The following is an 18,201-nucleotide window of genomic DNA, read 5'->3' as shown; positions in this document are numbered from 1 at the left end:
TTGCAGGGAATGGTGAGAATTGGTTGATGTGGCGAGCTGCTCCCAGCTTTTGGCCCTTGTGAACGGGTTCTTTGTGCATGAAATGCACTACTGTGCCAGCATAACCTCCGTATACCACTTGAGTCTTGCTAAACCCTCAGAATAAGTGGGACTTGCACGGAGCATACTCCTGGTGCTGGCCCTCCTGGTGACACACCATTGGCCATGGCCCCTAACACATTTCAGTGCCGGCAATGCAGAGAGACCAGACCTCAGGGGAGCAGTACAGAATCACAAATAATATTTGATTGCCTCCTCTGAGTCTCTGCATGCCACTTGCATTATTGCCAAACCCTACCATTCAAAAATCATGAGTCAGGCCCCAAAACTCTTGTGATTAGCTTCAAAAATCAAGAGATTTAAAATCATAATAATAGATTTGTGGTTCTTCTAGGTTAAACTCGGGTCCCATTTTCAAGCTTTTCTCCACAACCACAAGGGCTACAAACTTACCTTTTAAAAACAACAAAAGCTGACATTCACATGACTCCAAGAGCTGGAGCCTTAAAGAAACCATCAAAGAACATGAGATGTGTGATAAAAACACAGAAATGAGCAACATTTCACTTTTTCTACCCAGTCATTGTTTGCTGGCCCTGATCCATCAGTCATGAGATCCTGGTTGGGGGTCAGAGGTGCCGGTTGGCCCTGGTAATCTATTAACCAGAGTCACATAAAGGTATTGAAAATACGGAGGCACCTGAATTCACTAGCTGCTTTTGCTGGCTTGTCCAGTCGTTCATTATTAGTAACATTGTTATATTGGCACCCGGAAAAAAATGAGTAAGGTCCATCCATCTGAGGCCTTTCTTTCCCTGGCCCCGGGCAGGGTTGCAGAAAGGCACTGACAGCGTCAGACGGAAGCACAAGCCCCCTCTTGCCAAGGGACTGTAAACCTCCTGGTTCCTGGTCTCATTTATCACCTCAGCGAAGGTCCTGTGGAATTCCACTCATTCTTCACAAGGACTTTCACCGCTCAGATCAAACAAGGGAGTGACATTCCCGGGCCAGCATGTGTAGGCGGGGAGGTGGGGGGAAAGGCTTAATCAATCCAGCAGACTTTCCCACACTTTTTTATCAGGGTTTTGACACAACAGGTCAAGGACCTTCTAATGGTGTCAAAGGTGCTTTTCTGGCCTAATAGGCATTGGCATTGACAGTGGAGATTTTAACCTCCCTACAGGTGGTCCCTCCACCACAGTGGTGATAGGGCCACTGTACTGGATCCTCTCTATCCCCTGAGTAGCTAACAGACATGCCATGCAAGAATACCCCCGTATTATTTGAAGGGGAATAATATGCCCATCGGTTGGAATTCAGCTCTTAGAACAAGTAGAACCCACTTTTTATCTGTCCAGCCACCATGACACACACCAGGGCTCCTTCTGCATTCCACACACAGACATGTAGAGACCCCGGAACATTCTCGGGAAGAGCAGTGAGTTCATGTCGACAAGACACACTTCCAGGAAGATGGGTGGTAATTAAAGAGGTCCAATTTCCCTGTGATTTAGAGTCACTTTATGTCCCTTGTAACACCATTAATTTAAATGGAGTTCCTCCTGCTGTATGAACATATATGTGAAAAATGGTCACATTTACATTTCCCAGTTATGTTACAAAGCACCAGCTTAAGAATCACAGCACATTTACTTAACACAAACTAGACCATGATTTCAGAGACAGGCAGTGAGGTTTTGTTTTGCAACAACAAACAAGACATTTGAGAGTATAAGACCTGTATAAATTGCTATGGACCAGACACCATGGTGAGGGGTTGACTAAAAAGACAGATATAGATTGGAAAGGATGGATGCTCGTAGGTGCATAACATAATCTCATTATGACCCACCCCAAAATAACTGATGGGCAAACCTTGTAAATTTCAGAAGTTAGGTTCTGGTTCAGATACATTTCTAAAAACTCAGAATCTCATCCAAACATAAAGAGTCTGCAAACTTCAGCTAGGAAACTCAATACAACCAGATTTCTCACCCATTTTCTTGGACTGGTCAGATTGGAGATACATGGGAAATAGCTCTACTTATGGGTACTTGGCACTTCATTTTATAGTCCCAGCTGAAATAAGGAAGCTCAGAGGTTGAGAGGGAACATGAAAATTAACTCCTGGCAGGGGGAAGGTAATCCACATTTTTTACAAACTTCCCAAAAGTCTGGTTTGAGTTTTGGGGTCAGTTCTACTGTGGATCTTATTTTACCCACCTCTATCTAAAACTAAATGCCTATCAGGGACACAATTCCCGAGTGGGAGTTCTAGCTGCTATTGCACTACAGATAAATAATAATAATGGGTTCCTGGAACCTAAAGGGGAAAGTTTGCTCCACCAGCTAATAAATGGTTGTTTTGCAACAAGACCGAATTAGAAATCCTTTCTTTGTTTCACAGTGTTGGGTCATGCAGGGTGCTAAGCCCCCTCAGCCTCCATGTACTAAAAGAGGAGCTGAGGGCACCTAGCAGCTCTCCAAAGCATTCAGCACAGCACAGGATTGGGCCTTAGGATCTGAACGCGCTCACTGGGGTAGAAACTGTACAGAGTGTTCTGTATCTTTTGGCAGGTATTCACTGTTTCTTTAGTTGGGGTTAAAGATACTTCTCCTCCTCATTGGCTGGAATGTCAAAGAAAATTCATAAATCTTATGTAATTTTCAGGAAGTGTGTCTCTGCAAGGAGACTGGAAATGCAACTTGCAGGCATGTCATGTTTTGTTAACATCTCAGTCAGTAGCCTGTCTTAAAGTAGCTCTGTCAGGCCAAAAAATTTGACCCACTCTAACCTAAAATGAATTTGGGCCTTTAGAACTTCAAGGAGAGCAGCAAATATGATTGATTTAATTTTTTGCAGGCCTACAATAACAACCTGCTTTCTCCTCACGATCGCAGGCACAAGCCTGCATGAAGCACTTTGCCCATCTGCTCCCGCTCAGTGGATTCAGTACAGGGCAGTGAAATATACAGGACTGTTGCTCCTCGAAGGAGACAGCAGGAGGGGCCTTGAAATTTCATTTCATGGCTCACAAGAAAGCTTCACACACAGCAGTGAGAACAAGTCCAGTTTCTAATGCTTAAAGGAGTGGATGGGGAGTCAAGACTCCTAGGTTCCATTCCCAGCTTTGCCACCAAATCATTGCATGACCTTGGACACGTTACTAAACTTCTCTGTGCCATTGTTTCCACATCTGCAAAGGGGATAAAATATACCATTCTGGCCAACACCTTGAGAGCTAGGGGCTACAAGGTTCAAACTCACGTGCTGATCGTTGGAGCCATGGGCACATGGGACCCCAGTAATGAGCGAGTGCTGAGAGAACATGGAGTCCGTCAATGCTACGCTTGGCTGATGCGGCAACTCATGGTGTCGGACGCCATCCGATGGTGGAGGGATATCTACATAAAACACATCACCAGACATCAGCAATACCGGGAGGGATGAGCTGGAGTGCCGATCAGAAGTGCAATCGGGAAAGTAACTCAAATACTTTCCAGATGGAATGTTTTTTCTAAATAGACAACCTATCCCAATTTCTCAATTACTGAGGGACAATCTTCATTCATTGATATATTTTGCTTTCCATCACCATCTCTCTGTATTACTTTTTTCATGAGTAATGTACCCAAATACTTGGATGCTAAATATCTAAACTGTATTCTTAAATTCATTCACTTAAATTTGGGTTATTGCTGCTTATGTACTATATGTATCTTATGACTTTAAAAACAAACCTTGTATTTGTGAATAATCTAAGCACTATACTCAGATGTACAAACACTCTTTTCTCTACCTGCATATTATATAATTTTAACATTAGCTTTAATAAAAATTTTAAATCTGTATCTCAAAGGGGACTTGTGAGGATCAATTAGGGCAAGTGTGTCTCTTGCCCTACATGTGCCCACAAAGGGGGAGTAATGTTATAATAACTAAGCTTCCCCCTTACTCCCTTATGCTGGCTTCCTGCATTGCCAATCGCAGTTTGAGGGTTGGACAGTTGGATTCCATGGGACCACTACACCACTGTCCCACACAGACACAGAGGTGAGCAGGGAAAGAGCAAACCATGGCCAGAGCCTTGGTTAAATACCTCCTCCCCCAGTGCACAGGTTAGCACATCTCAGTCAGCACAGAGTATTGATCTGTCAATATCAAATTACCTTCCTCTGCAAGCAAAGAAGGAGCCAGGAATGGAGATGATTCTTATACATCCCTGGTCTGTTCCTGGGGTGATGCAGCCACATGTTGCTCCTTACTTTTGGCCATGAGCAAAATCACAATTTTGCCCTTAATTAAATGTTTTCAAATCTGGAATGCTCAGATAAAAGATGCTACGCAAGTTGTACTATTCTGTCTGACTCTCTTTTGTTTATGTGTACAGACAGCCTGCAACCTAAGTAACAAGTCAAAATTGTAGTCCACCTTGACAAGTGTCCCCATAAAGCTGTTATTTCAGGCAGTGGATTTTCCAAGTGTGGCACTGTGCTGTTTTGGCCATTGCCTTTAATAGCACTTTAAAAAAAATTACTACTGTTTTTAGAATAATCACCCCAAACAGCACAGTCTTGCTATTGTAAGAGGGAGCGTTCAGGCCTGGTCTTATGTTTTCAGAAAAAAGTTGCCCAGCCCTGGTAATTAGCTCAGTCTGTCTGCACTGGGTTTCTCCAACTTCTCATGAAAATACTCATAAGGTTTTGAATAGATTTTTTTTTCCATAGCACTTTTCTGACTTGATGTTTTCCAATGTGACTTACAAAGCAATGGGCTTGGTCTGTGCACTGCAAGCTCAGAAATAGCTCACACGTGGCCCTGGAAACATGAGACTGTTGTATGGGGTCAAAGAATACTTGTCAAAACCATGGCGTTCTCCCAAGGAATGGAAACCCAGTAGAACATTTCATAGTAGCAGCCGTGTTAGTCTGTATTCGCAAAAAGAAAAGGAGTACTTGTGGCACCTGAGAGACTAACAAATTTATTAGAGCATAAGCTTTCGTGAGCTACAGCATCCGATGAAGTGAGCTGTAGCTCATGAAAGCTTATGCTCTAATAAATTTGTTAGTCTCTAAGGTGCCACAAGTACTCCTTTTCTTTTTTCCAGTCGAACATGTCATCGGCAAGCTGGTGCCTTGAAGCCATCATTCTTTTCCTGCACTGTGATCACTGTAAGAGGGCTTCAGCTAAAGATGGGAGACCCTCATCAGGTTCAGGGCCCTGGGCAGATAAGCACACATCAGCTCAGAAGTGTATCAGAACCTCTTGAGACAGAGTTAATGCAAATCTTACGAGATCAGGTTTTTCCTCACAAGATTTGCAGTGGCCAAGTAAATGAAAAATAACGAAACAATCTTCCAAATGGAGGCTCTTTGGAAAGACACAAGCACATCAGCCCAAATCCTCAAAGAGATTTCGGCACCTAGCAATCAGTGGGAGTTAGGTGCCTAAATAGCCTTGAGTCTCTGGAGAGCTACTGACTAAAGCCTTGATTCAGCAAAGTACTTAAGCGTGTGATCAGTGGAACAATTCATGTACTTGAAGTGAAGCACCCATTTAAGTACCTAGCGAAATCAGAGTCTAAAACAAAGCACTGTGCACCGAAACCAGATATTCAATGCTACAGCATATAGAGCATCATCAAAATTAACAGTCTGACCTTAAATCTGCATTTCGGTGACAAAAGCTCTGACAGCATATTATACATACATTTCAAACTGGCTAACCGCATAGCTGGCTAAACTTATACAACAGAATGTAATGGCCATAAAGGAATCATTAGGGCATTGGCAACTCCTCTCTTCTTGTCTGAGGTATGATTATTTTGCTGTTCTCTTGCAATATTTTTAACAATTATAATAAATTTATACAGCACCTTCCATCTTGGAGGATCCTCAAGCACTCTAAGGCTACATTTCTCAAAAGTGGCTAGTGATTTGGGTGTCCAATTTTTTCGGTGCCCAACTTGAGATACCTTAAAGAGACCTTATGCCCTGTTGGTGCGTGCTCAGTACTTCCTGAAAAACCAGGCCATGCGTCTGAGCCTTCTTCAATTTGGGCATCCAAGTCACTTTTGAAAATCTTGGCCAGTTTACCTGCCCAGAAATCTCTTTATCCACATGGGAAATGCAGCCATTTCTGCACAGCAATGTGGCATGCTGTTTAGGAGGGGAAATGGAAAAGAATACCATGTCCAACCGGAACTGCAGGGGGAACTCCAGCAGAAAGAATGCAATTACCAAAACTAGGATAAACAGGACACTGGGATTAAAACAAGCCCTGTTCTTTCAAAAAGTTCCATGGGATCTTTAAGAGACAGGAAAGAGGGTCCAGTGGTTAGAGTTAGCTGGTGGCTAGCCTGGGAGTTGGGACACACAGGTTAAATTGTCTGTTCTGCCACAGATTTATCATGTAACCCTGAGCAAGTCAATTAGACCCAGGTCCTCAAAAGTAATTAGGCACCTAACTCTCATTGAAAGGCCTTAGTCTCTCTGTGGCTCAGTTCCACACCTGTAAAATGGGATAATAGCACCGCCCTGCCTCACAGGAGTGTTATGAGGGTAGTGCATGAATAATTGTGACTTGCTCAGATACCATGATGATGCGGGCCATGTAATTCCCTAAGATAGATACCAATTAGGACATTGTTTTATTATTATTTATTGGTCACTAAAAGGTGACATCTGCAAAATTCCCGCTTCACATGTGGAAATGATTCAGTAGTGACACAGAGATGGACACCTATTGAACCACCAGTACTATTCCCTCCAGTACCACAGGGTTTGCTTACAGTTCTTCTTGCTTAGTTGGGGAGCTCTGACAGCCATGTCAGTATCACTGAAAACCACAAAGGTCAGGAACCAGAACCTGTTCCACCCCAAGATGTATTAAAGGGACAGTAGGAGGTGAATTTTCAAAGTGTGCCATCACCATTGGTTTAAATGATGTTCCAGATATGAAACCATGTCTGAGGCTTTAGAAGGGGAAGTAAAGGGGCTGACAAACCCAAAATTTGCAGGGACCTCCAGCCTTTCCCCATCCCCTTCTGCACACCTGTTGCAGGTTTCTCCGAGGGATAGGTATTACTGTATATTCTGCAATACCCCAAGGACTGGTCTTAACTGTGAATTCCCTACATTCCATAGAATTATGCTGGTCTGACTTAGAGTATGGCTAAACTCCAGTCAGAGGTGTGATTGCAGCTCGGTTAGCTACGTTAGCTTTGATCTAGTTAGTGCATCTAAAATAGCAGTGACGTTGAGGCAGTATGGACCTCAGCACAGGCTAGGAATGTGAGTATGTACCCAGGGTCCCAGGCAGGCTTGTACCACCCATGCTGAAGCTCATGTCATGTGTTTTCCTAAAGCTAGTGCCTACATAAACTGTAACCCCACCTGCCAACTGCAGCGTACACAAACCCTGAGAATTCACTTCCATGAGCTTCCAAGACAGCAACATTCTACTAGAACAATCTGACTGTCGGCACCCACTAAGAAAGGATCATCCTTGCGGGAAACAGAAGCGGGATCTCTCAGCCACAAGAAATAAGAATGACAGAGAAAGTTACCTTGAATAAGTGGGTTTGGTATTTAGTTATGAACAAGATGAAGCCTTCTAAAGCCTGTTGTAAGTTGCAAGCTGGTTCACAGTCAAGCTGGAAGGGCATATCAAGAGGGGTCCTGCAAGATCTGTCCTGGGTCTGGTTCTAATCAATGTCTTCATAAATTATTTTGAATAATGGCACAGAAAGTACACTTATAAAGTTTGTGGATGACACCAAGATGGGAGGTGTTGCAAGCACTTTGAAGGACAGAATTAGAATTCAAAATGATCTTGAAAAATTGAAGGACATGGTCTGAAATAAATAGGATGAAATTCAGGAAGGACAAATGCAAAGTACTACACTACAGAAGGAATAATCAATTGCACAAATACAAAATAGGAAATGACTGCCTAAGAAGGACTACTGCAGAAAAGGTCCTGGGGGTCACAGTGGACCATAAATTAAATATGAGTCAACAATGTAATACTGTTTCAAAAAAAACAAACATCATTCTAGGATGTATTTGCAGTAGTGTTGTAAATAAAACATGAGAAGTAATTCTTCCACTCAGCACTGATAAGGCCTCAGATGAAGTATTATGTCCATTTCTGGACAAATTGGAGAAAATCCAGAGGAGAGCAACAAAATGATTAAAGGTCTAGAAATAACCTATGAGGAAAGATTGAAAACACTGGGTTTGTTTAGTCTGGAGAAGAGAAGACAGAGGGGAGACATGATAATAGTCTTCAAGTGCATAAAATGTTGTTTTAAAGAGGAGGGTGATAAATTGTTCTCCTTAATCACTGAAGACAGGACAAGAAGTAATGGGCTTGTGCATCAAGGGAGATTTAGGTTAGGAAGTTATTCCTAATGTCTAACTGTAAGGGTAGTTAAGCACTGGAACAAATTAGCTCGGGAGGTTTTTGTGTCTTTGTCTGTCATTGGAGGTTTTTAAGAACAAATTAGACACCTGTCAGGGATGGTCTAGCTAATAGTTAGCCCTGCTTCCGTGCAGGGGACTGGACTAGACGACCTCTCGAGGTCCCTTCCAGTGCTACATTTCTATGATTCACATATACACAGACCGACGCACATAAATACACCCCTCAGTCACACATTGACAAGCAAAACCTCTATAAACTACGTACCTAGGTCTCTTACAGGCTGTGAAGACAGATCAGTAGTTGGATAGACAGCCTATTATACAGTCATAGCAATCATCACCAGATGGCTAAGTTCCCTCTAAGCTGTGCGGCCCCACAACCGTGCAGCAGGCTATCAAGGCTGCGCAGGCAGGGAGAGGTGCCTCTCTCCTGGCCCTTGCCCCAGAGCTGCCTTGGCTGGGGAGACACATCTCTCCCCTGGCCCCGAGTTGCTGCTGTGAGAGAAGGCTGGGGGGAGCCCTCTCTCCCCACTGCAGCCCCAGGGCAGCCTGCACTCCAAACCCCTCATCCCCGGCCCCATCCCAGAGCCCACACCCCCAGCCGGAGACTTCACTGCCCCCCCACCCCACATCCCAATCCTCTACCCCAGCCCGAGCCCCCTCCCTCACCTTGAACCCCTCATCCTCAGCCCCACTCCAGAGTCCTCACCCCCCACACCCCAACCCTCTGCCCCAGCCCTGAGCCCCACCTGCACCTTGAACCCCTCATCCCTAGCCCCACCCCCACCCCAGAGCCCTCCCCCCAGCTGGAGCCCTCAGCCCCCACATCCCAACCCTCTGCACCAGCCCTGAGCCCCCCTCCCACTCCAAACCCCTCAGCCCCACCCGCACCACACATCCACCTCCATATTGGTGCACATAACAAAATTCATTCCTCACATGGATAGAAAAAATTAGAGGGAACATTACTACACAGACACTTTCAAGTTGTTTCTTTTCAGGTAAGTCTACACTGCAGCTAAGTGCGTGCTGCCCAGTACAAGTAGACAGGCACGTGCTAGTTCTGCTCGAGCTAACGCACAAAAAATTGCCGTGTAGCTGGAGTAGCACCGACAGCTGCTCAGGCTAGCTGCCTGTAGCCAGGGGCCCATGCGGGTTTGAATTCAGGCAGCTGCCCACTGTGCTACCCCTGACTACACTACTATTTTTAGCATGCTAGTTCAAGCAGAGCTGGCATGTGTTTTGTTTACCCAAGCAGGGAAGCATACTACCCTTAGGTGTGAGCAACTTTTGACTCTTAGGAAGACAAAACTGTTATTGTTGTTAGTTTGGGATCATGCAAGGTTTTGTGTAGAGGCAACTTCAGAAGAGAGGGAGTGGCTGCATTGTTTGCTCTCTGATTGGAGTCAGTCCCTGAAGCAGTGTTTCTCCCAGGCAGTGGTTCTGTGCAGAGATTCCGGGCGATGGGATTGCCCTGCATCTATGTGACCACCTCTGTTCTAGGACTGATGTATGCATGAAAATAAAACAAGTTACACTTGCATATAAACACTTTATATATACCCAGACTCCGAATCACTGATTTCTCCTCTAGAGGGATGCCGACTTGCAAAACCCCAGACATCTGCTACAACTTGGTAGAGGAGCAACGGTGGTGTCAGAGCAGGACCCTGGTGTCAGGAGAAGGGGCAGGAATATTATTTGAACATACATTTTAATACTTTAATATGTATGGCCAGGTATCATTGCAGAGAGAGGTTATACTCTGGTATGAAAACCTACAAGGTAAGTAATGATTTGACAATCAGTAGTTTCTCAGTTCAGTGGAGCTGAATCTTTATGAGCATCTGCTGGAGCAGGTTCTATATTTTCTCTATCAATCAGACTCCTTCAAAGTTATTAGGATCCTGAAATAAAAGGGTGAGGAGAAAAGCAAAGGAGGAAGGGCTAAGGAACCAGAACTGGGTCCTTTCCAACCTCAATAAATGAATCTCTCTCTTTTGCGGAAAACTGTTCACAAACAAGTCCTGGCAGACAAACTCAGCCCTATATTATTAGTAGTCATAACTTATTCCCATTTAACACATCAATTAGTGCTCCTCCCAACCCACCCACCCCCCACTCTCAACTAAGTCCAACATTGGCTGAAAGGAGGTAGGGCGAAGGGGTTTCAGATTTTGGCACCCAGGCTCCAGCTGTTCTGGTTGAGCAGCTGGGAGTGGAATCTGACTCTGGAGGAAGGGATTTACGACAAGGTTTAGCAGTTTACCTCCAACGTTTGTCCCGAATTTTTACGGAGAGGTTCGAAGTCAAGCTGAGAAGTTTCTCAAGCCCTTGTCCAAGCACAGAGGTCCGTCACACAAATGCCAACCCTGCTCTTTACCTCCCCTGAGATGCTAGGAACTTCACCAGACCAGGAGAGGAATTTTTCAGTTCCCCCCACCACCACATTCCCTCCCTCATCCTTTTTTGGCCACTGCTGCATAATGCAGTTGGCTTGTCTTGGCAGCCAACTGACAAGGTATATATGTACATACTGACCAAAATGAATGGAGTTGCTGAAGTAGGTGTCAGAGTGAGACCCCTTAAAATGATGAAATACGCTTACTGTAGAGCAGAATCCAAGTCTACACAAGCTCAGCCAGAACTTCCACAGTGTAGCTCTTTTCTTCTTAACATTTTTGCTGTGGAACCATCCCCCGTGTTCAGAGTCGATTCCTTCAGGGGAAAAGATACTGCTGCCTTGAATTCAGGAGATCTCATACATCTCTCCCACTGTCTTGAATTTCATCTGCTCTTGCGAGTTTTCCACTATCTTTGGCCACATCTGTTCTGGATTCTTCCCAATTCTGGATTCAGCCTGGACCCAGAAGTGTAGCAGAAGATTCTGGTCTAGGGACTAAAATATCACACACACACACAAATTTGGGGTAGGCTCATAGCTGAAGTAGCAGTTCAGACCTCTCACTCTCCATTCACCCTAAGCTGAATGGATGAAATAGAATCATGGCAGGTCACCACGAGACCACTTCTATTTGCTGTTCTTTCTCATAGGTTTCTAATCGCTCTGAATCAATAGGGCATAATGCACCGAGCACCAGTACTGGGCGCAAATATCTGCAATCATTTCCAAATACAAAGCACTGCATTGTGGAATGGAGCTCAGATTCCCAGGTGAGTTGGTATATCTGCAATGCGTGCAGCTTTTTCTCTATGCTGGGGAAACTGCATTGGTTTCAGTTGGATCAGAACTAGAGATCTCTTCCTATGAATTGAAACCATCCAGCAGAATCATGCTTGGAAAATGCATGGGGCAGATGTCATGCTTGGGCACACAGAGGTCCTGATTCTCCTCACATCTATGTTGATTTTATACAAGTATCACTAGATTGACTTCAATGGAGTTGCTTGTGATGCACAACCAGGAAATCAAGGCCATAGTTTCATGTATGCACTGAAAGTTTCAGTCACTCCAAGCAGTGATGTTTGTGACTCCTTTTGCTTAGTGTAGCTTAATGAATGAAAGAGGCTTAATTCTCTGGCACTATGCTGGGACTAGGAGTGAAAAAAACTCCTTTGGAGTAATAGATGGAGTGGATTTGATATGGAAGGTCATTGACAGAATAAATACAAAACACGAGGATGTAATAGTCTCTCTCCTGACCACAACCACACCCTAAACATTAGTTTATGATGCATACAGCCAGCTATCTCCTGCTGAAGCCAGTGAACAAATGCCCTCTGAGGACAGGGAGAAGCAGACCAGGTAGATATGGGCAAGCCAGCAAGTTTGGAGACAAGACTCGCTTGGCTTTGGGAATCAAACCACAGGCGGAGCCACTGACGCTGGCCCTCCGCATATGAAAAAGGAAACATATAAATAAAGATTGCTGTGGATGGCAGAAAATGATGTGAAGGGATCCCATTGGCTTGTTTTTCCTTTGGCTTGCTGTCAGTCCTGGAAGCAGAGCTAAACTGAAGTCCGGTTCTCAGATGGAGCCAGCCTTCCGTCGCCTGGCTTTGCCCACCTTTAGACTGCAGGCACCCCGCACGCTGGAATAAGGCAGAGGTAGCACATGTGTAGCCTAAAAAAACAATTGTAACAAAAGCAATGATGGCTTTTTAAAAAAGAGATGAACCCACCTCTGTTTCAAAGGCTTGCGTTGTTTAGGTCAGTCTGACAAACTGTGAGTCTAGCCTTCTGTGGCAGAATCTTGTAGCGAGCCCCCTGGGCAGGGGTGGGCAAGGGCACTGGATTGAAGATACAGCTCTTTTCCCAGCTCTGTCACTGACTTGCTCTGCCACCATGGGCAAGTCACTTAGCCTCTCTCTGCCTCTGTTTCCCCTCCCACCTCTTAGGGTGCGTCTACATTTGAGCGGGAGGTGTAATTCCCAGCTCGCGGAGACATACCCCCGCTAACTCTGCTCAACCTCGCGCCTAAAAATTGCATCCACAGCAGTATGGGCGACCACTAGGCTAACTGCCCCATGTATAGCCCTCCTGAGCCCTGGCTTGCATACTACAGCTGGGATCCATGCAATCATGCACAACCTGCCATCCATGCAATCATGCGTAACCTGCTATTTTCAGACACTAACTCAAGCAGAGCTAGCACAGGTACATCTATAAGAGCTAGAAATCCCACCATCCAGCTCAAATGTGGACATAGCCTTAGTCTGTCTTCTTCAGTTGGACTGTAAGCTCTTCAGAGCAGAGACTATATATCTGTACAACACCCACCGCAATGAGTCTCTGATCTCAGAGGAGGCCTCGAGGTGTTGTTTTAGTATAAACAACAACTTTGAGGAGAAGCAAACAGGTCAAGAAGAGAAGAGGTCTTTCCAGTTTAAGAACTCAGCAAATAGCCCAGTAAATCTACTGAATTTCTAATGTTCCTCTTGCATTTGCTGAGTCTTCAGTGGCAATGAGAGAAGTTAACAAGTTGTGCTGATCACAGGGTTGAAAGATGCTACTAAAATGCACCTTGATTCTTTCATTTCTATTCACGGAGGAAACAGGGCCCTTGGTCGCACCTTCTTTTAAAGAAACTATTACATTCGTGAAGGCCTGAATTTTTTTATTTTGTGCCAATGAGATTTTGAAATATTCTTTCAGACAAACTAAGATTTTCTGGAAACTCCTGTGCCAATGGGCCAGATCTTCAAGTGCCTAGCACTCCCAACTGGGGACAGAGTTTCAAAAGAACATAGCATCCAAAATCTCTCCAGCATACTGAGCTCATTTGAAAACCTGGCCTGAATTGTGGGTAATGAGCCCTTGTAAATATTCTGTCCATAAATCTCTTCCCTTTTATTTTTTGTAATTGTTAATTATCACATTTCTTCAGCCTGAGGCAAAGTCTGTACTGGCGCCATTGCCAGCAGCGAAAGGGCAAGGGACTTGCCTTCTGACAATGTTCTCTGTATGGTACACAAATATTTATAGAAGCCCGACAAGGTCCCATTAGGCCATTCAAATTAAACAATGGACTTTAAGAGGAGTGAAACTGACCCCCAAACAAAACCTGAACTTCTGTGGCTTCTTCTACCTGTACCACACACTCTCCATGGTGATTAATTCCTAACAATAACCCCACCTGCAAAAGTAACTCCCATACTCCAGAACCTAGCAAAAACAGGACAGACTCCTTAAAGCAAAGGAGTTTTCTTAATGATTTTTTCTTAGAGTTTTTCTTAATGATTAAAGATTGGTCTGAAGACAGTCCTCAGTTCTGAACGCTCTGGAGGGTGGGATTTGGGATCCAAACCCAGATCCAAATTTCAAGACTGATCCCAAGTGCTATAAATATGGGCAAAACCAAAACCCCCAGATCCTGAAGTTGAGCTCTAGATCTGGATCTAAACCTGGTGGCTTGGGCCTGTCTCAAGTATAATTAATTAGTATTGATTTTATTATTATTATTATGAGAGTGTTATTTTAGATAACACCTCTGAGGTTCATGGGGATGTACAGACAAGTAGCAAAACCAGGCATTAAATTCACTGCTGGCATTGGCACTTGTGACTCCATTGTCTTCAATAGATGGACTCAAATGACACCGATCAACGTGCCTAAGAGTTCCATGTACTCTAGGCAGGTGAAATTTACCCCTAGGCAGAGGGGACAGTGCAGCATCTATGACACTAATTAAGCCTTTTGTTTGTCTCCTCAGAACGTCAGAAAACATAAGTGGTACATAGGCCTTCTGCTAGGGGATGAATTTCACCCAGTAACAGCAGGCAAGGGTGAAACACCAAATTCATTTGGTACAATAAGAGTCAGCCCAACTCTCATCGAGAACCTTTGTTAGGGTTGGAATAAAATAACTGGCTAATTTTTTATCATCATGCTTATTCTCTTTCTTGGGCCCTTCCATTTCCCAGCCTTGCCCAAAGGGAGAAGCATTGACATATCATAAGAGCAGCTATTCCCACCCACAACAGAGGAAGCAACAACTGGAAAGAGCCTATTCAGGTGACACTTCCAGCCTGATTTCTAAGTGAAGTCTGGCTGATCTTCCAAACTTTTAGATGTTTATCCAAACCAAGCCTACAAACCTTTGAGGTTCACCATCACTACACAGAGAGGCGGATCCTCAGTTGATGCAAGACTTCAGTGGAGTTGCACCAATTTACAACGATGGATCTGCCCCAGATGCTTTAGTGAACTATTCTCCTTTTTCACACACACCTTTCCTTCCATTGGAGAAAAAAAAAAACTCACTATCTCGTACCTCCTAGTGTTCCGTAAACACAGATCCGACTTTTCGGATTGGTCACCCGCAGGCTAAACCTACTGAAAGAGCCGATCGGATTCCTCAATCATATTTGCAAATGAGCTCTCATTTCCTGCTTACCAGGCTACTGCAAGCATATTTTGTCCCTTTAAATCATTGTCTTCGGCTGGTGATGTGAAACACTGAGCAGCCCTTGCTGCGGATGCTCAATGTCATCAAATTCAAGGAGTGGATAATTAATATTGAAAGGTGTGATTGCAGCTAAGCAGGTCAGCTAATCAACTACTGATTTCTCTATAATGTCCTAGATCGTTTGGAAATCTAATCCAGAGGGGAGGGGGAAGGGGGGACTGCTGGGAATTAGAGTGGAAATGCAGTATCCCTTTTCAAATATAAACACTGCACAATTATGCCAGCAAGTTGGTCCCTCCTTATTCACTGGGCTATTCTCAAGCTATGGAAGTTGGACAGGCATTTCCTCCAGAGCAGCCTTCTAGTGAGTCAAATGAGACCTTCCAAGAGGTCTACTTTAGCCATTGGATCTCAAGAAATCTTATGTCATATTCATGTCTGTTTTGACAACACTATGACTGCCTGGGCATTCGTTGTAAGAAATAAATAGCAGGCACTTATGCCTCCGTCACCTTAAAAAATGGGACCATGTAAAAGTACATCTATGTAGCCACCACGGAGCTATCCGATGGCTATAACTTTAAGTATAGACTACGCCAAATTAAGGGACTCTATTGATTTACAGTGCTTGGGGAGTCCTCTACATATTTGGGGTCGGGAAGGAATTTTCCTCCAGGGCAGATTGGAAGAGGCCCTGGAGGTTTTTCACCTTCCACTGTAGCATGGGGCATGGGTCACTTGCTGGAGGATTCTCTGCTCCTTGAAGTCTTTAAACCATGATTTGAGGACTTCAATAGCTCAGACATACGTGAGAGGTTTATCGCAGGAGTGGGTGGGTGAGATTCTGTGGCCTGCATTGTGCAGGAACTCAGACTAGATGATCATAATGGTCCCTTCTAACCTTAATATCTATGAATCCATGAATCTATGAATGGAATATATTTTCTGATATGTGAACATTGCAAAAACATTATAGTAATTTACTTGGATGATTACCTTATGTTCATTTGTCCCACAGTAAAACTGACACTTTAAAACTCCAAATACATTCCAGCCTATTTGCCCTGGTGACACGAATATATCCCCCACTTCACCTGTAGGACCATTCCCAACAATGTTATAAAAGGACTAGAATGATGCAGCTGTGCTGGTGCTTTTCTGGTTTCCTGTTAATCCTTTCATTACCTCTAAGAACATGCATATTTCCTAGCTTTAGTTTTCTACTGTGGCTAACTATAGAACTTCATAGGGATGAAGTCAACAGAAATGTAGTAGGATGCTGTAGTAATTGATCTACAGAAGCAATTGATTTAAATTGAAGTGAAGGACATAGACCTTTTTGAAGATACAAATAGACACACCTATCTACATCTTTTGGCATCTAAATTCCTTTAAAGATTTGTCCCTAGCCAAAATCACATGAGAGTTGAGAGCAGAGCTGGGAACTGAACCCAGAGCTTTAGTAGCCCAGGTCAATGTCTTACCCACAAGTCCATGCAGTTGTCTAGATGAATAGTCAGTGCATGGCAAGCTGGGGTGTAAGTCTCCAGTGCATTAGCATGGCCTGCACCTAGGGTTGCCAATCCTCCAGGATTGGCCTGGAATCTCCAGCAACTAAAGATTAATCTTTAATTAAATATTATGTCATGTGATGAAATCTCCAGGAATACCTCCAACCAAAACTGGCAACCCTACCTGCACCACCTGTCCATGTGGACCCTGTTACCATGCACTGAAAGTTCCCTAATGTGTATTGATTTACTCTTGTTTCAAAGCAGAGTAAATCAAAGCACATTAGGAACTAGAGTATTGTGTCCAGTCCTGGGCACCATATTTCAGGAAAGATATGGACAAATAGGAGAAAGTCCAGAGAAGAGCAACAAAAATGATTAAAGGTCTAGAAAACATGAGAGAAGATTGAAAAAGTTGGGTTTGTTTAGTCTGAAGAAAAGGACATAACAGCTTTCAAGTAAATAAGAGGTTGTTACAAGGAGGAGAGAGGTAAATTGTTCTTGTTAACCTCTGAGGATAGGACCAGAAGCAATGGGCTTAAATTGCAGCAAGGGCGATTTAAGTTGGACATTAGGAAAAACTTCCTAACTGCCAGGGTAGTTAAGCACAGGAATAAATTGCCTAGGGAGGTTGTGGAATCTCCATCATTGGGGATTTTTAAGAGCAGGTTGGACAAACACCTGTCAGGGATGGTCTAGATAATACTTAGTCCTGCCATGAGTGCAGGGGACTCAACTAGGTGACCTGTCGAAGGCCCTTCCCGTCCTACAATTCTATGAACTTTTAGGGCCAGTTTGCAGTGTCCACATGGACAGTTAGCGCGTGGCAAGCTAGTGTACTACAGATTTACACACCAGTTTGCCGCACACTAACTTTTCATCTAGACAAGACCCACGTTCCCACGCTAAACCGGTTCTTGACACAGACAGGTCATTTTCAGCTCAGCAAACACCTGCATTCCCTTTTGTCAATCTCTTTGTCCATATGCTGTCCAGAAAGGATAGACGCGTTCAGCCTGTATATACTCTGGGAATCTCTCTCCTTTCTGTAGGCCTGTCTCCCTGCCTCTCACCTAGCCTTTGTTGGGACAGCCAACATTCCTCTAGTCCCACAGGAGCTGGGTGTTGTCCTACATTGCGCAAAGAAGGATTAAAAACTAGGATCTTATACCCAAAACAATGATGCTTTATTTGTCTTGGACCTCAGCAGGATTATTGCGTTTTCCTTTTAATTAAGGAAAACAATTCCTCTGCAATAGTATTTTGATTTTCCAGCCTGTGCCGTTCTCTCCTCTCCCCATCTGCTTTCCTGAGACAGCGCTCGAGATAGATAACTTCATTTCTTCGTGGGACGC

At 44.2% G+C, this 18,201-nt stretch overlaps 1 long non-coding RNA gene across 1 annotated transcript in view; it reads right to left on the bottom strand.

Annotated features, from left to right (window-relative positions):
• LOC119843224 overlaps nucleotides 1-18,201 on the bottom strand; it is a 98,694-nt gene that overhangs the window by 69,345 nt on the left and 11,148 nt on the right. Inside the window, exon 2 of the long non-coding RNA XR_006275768.1 lies at nucleotides 3,308-3,444. This is a non-coding gene — a long non-coding RNA (uncharacterized LOC119843224). The remainder of the gene's footprint in view (nucleotides 1-3,307; nucleotides 3,445-18,201) is intronic.

Source organism: Dermochelys coriacea, chromosome 14, assembly GCF_009764565.3.
Source record: "Dermochelys coriacea isolate rDerCor1 chromosome 14, rDerCor1.pri.v4, whole genome shotgun sequence".
Classification (NCBI taxonomy): Eukaryota; Metazoa; Chordata; order Testudines; family Dermochelyidae; genus Dermochelys; species Dermochelys coriacea.
Note: the sequence above shows the minus strand (reverse complement) of the source record. Positions and strands in the feature narration are given on the sequence as shown.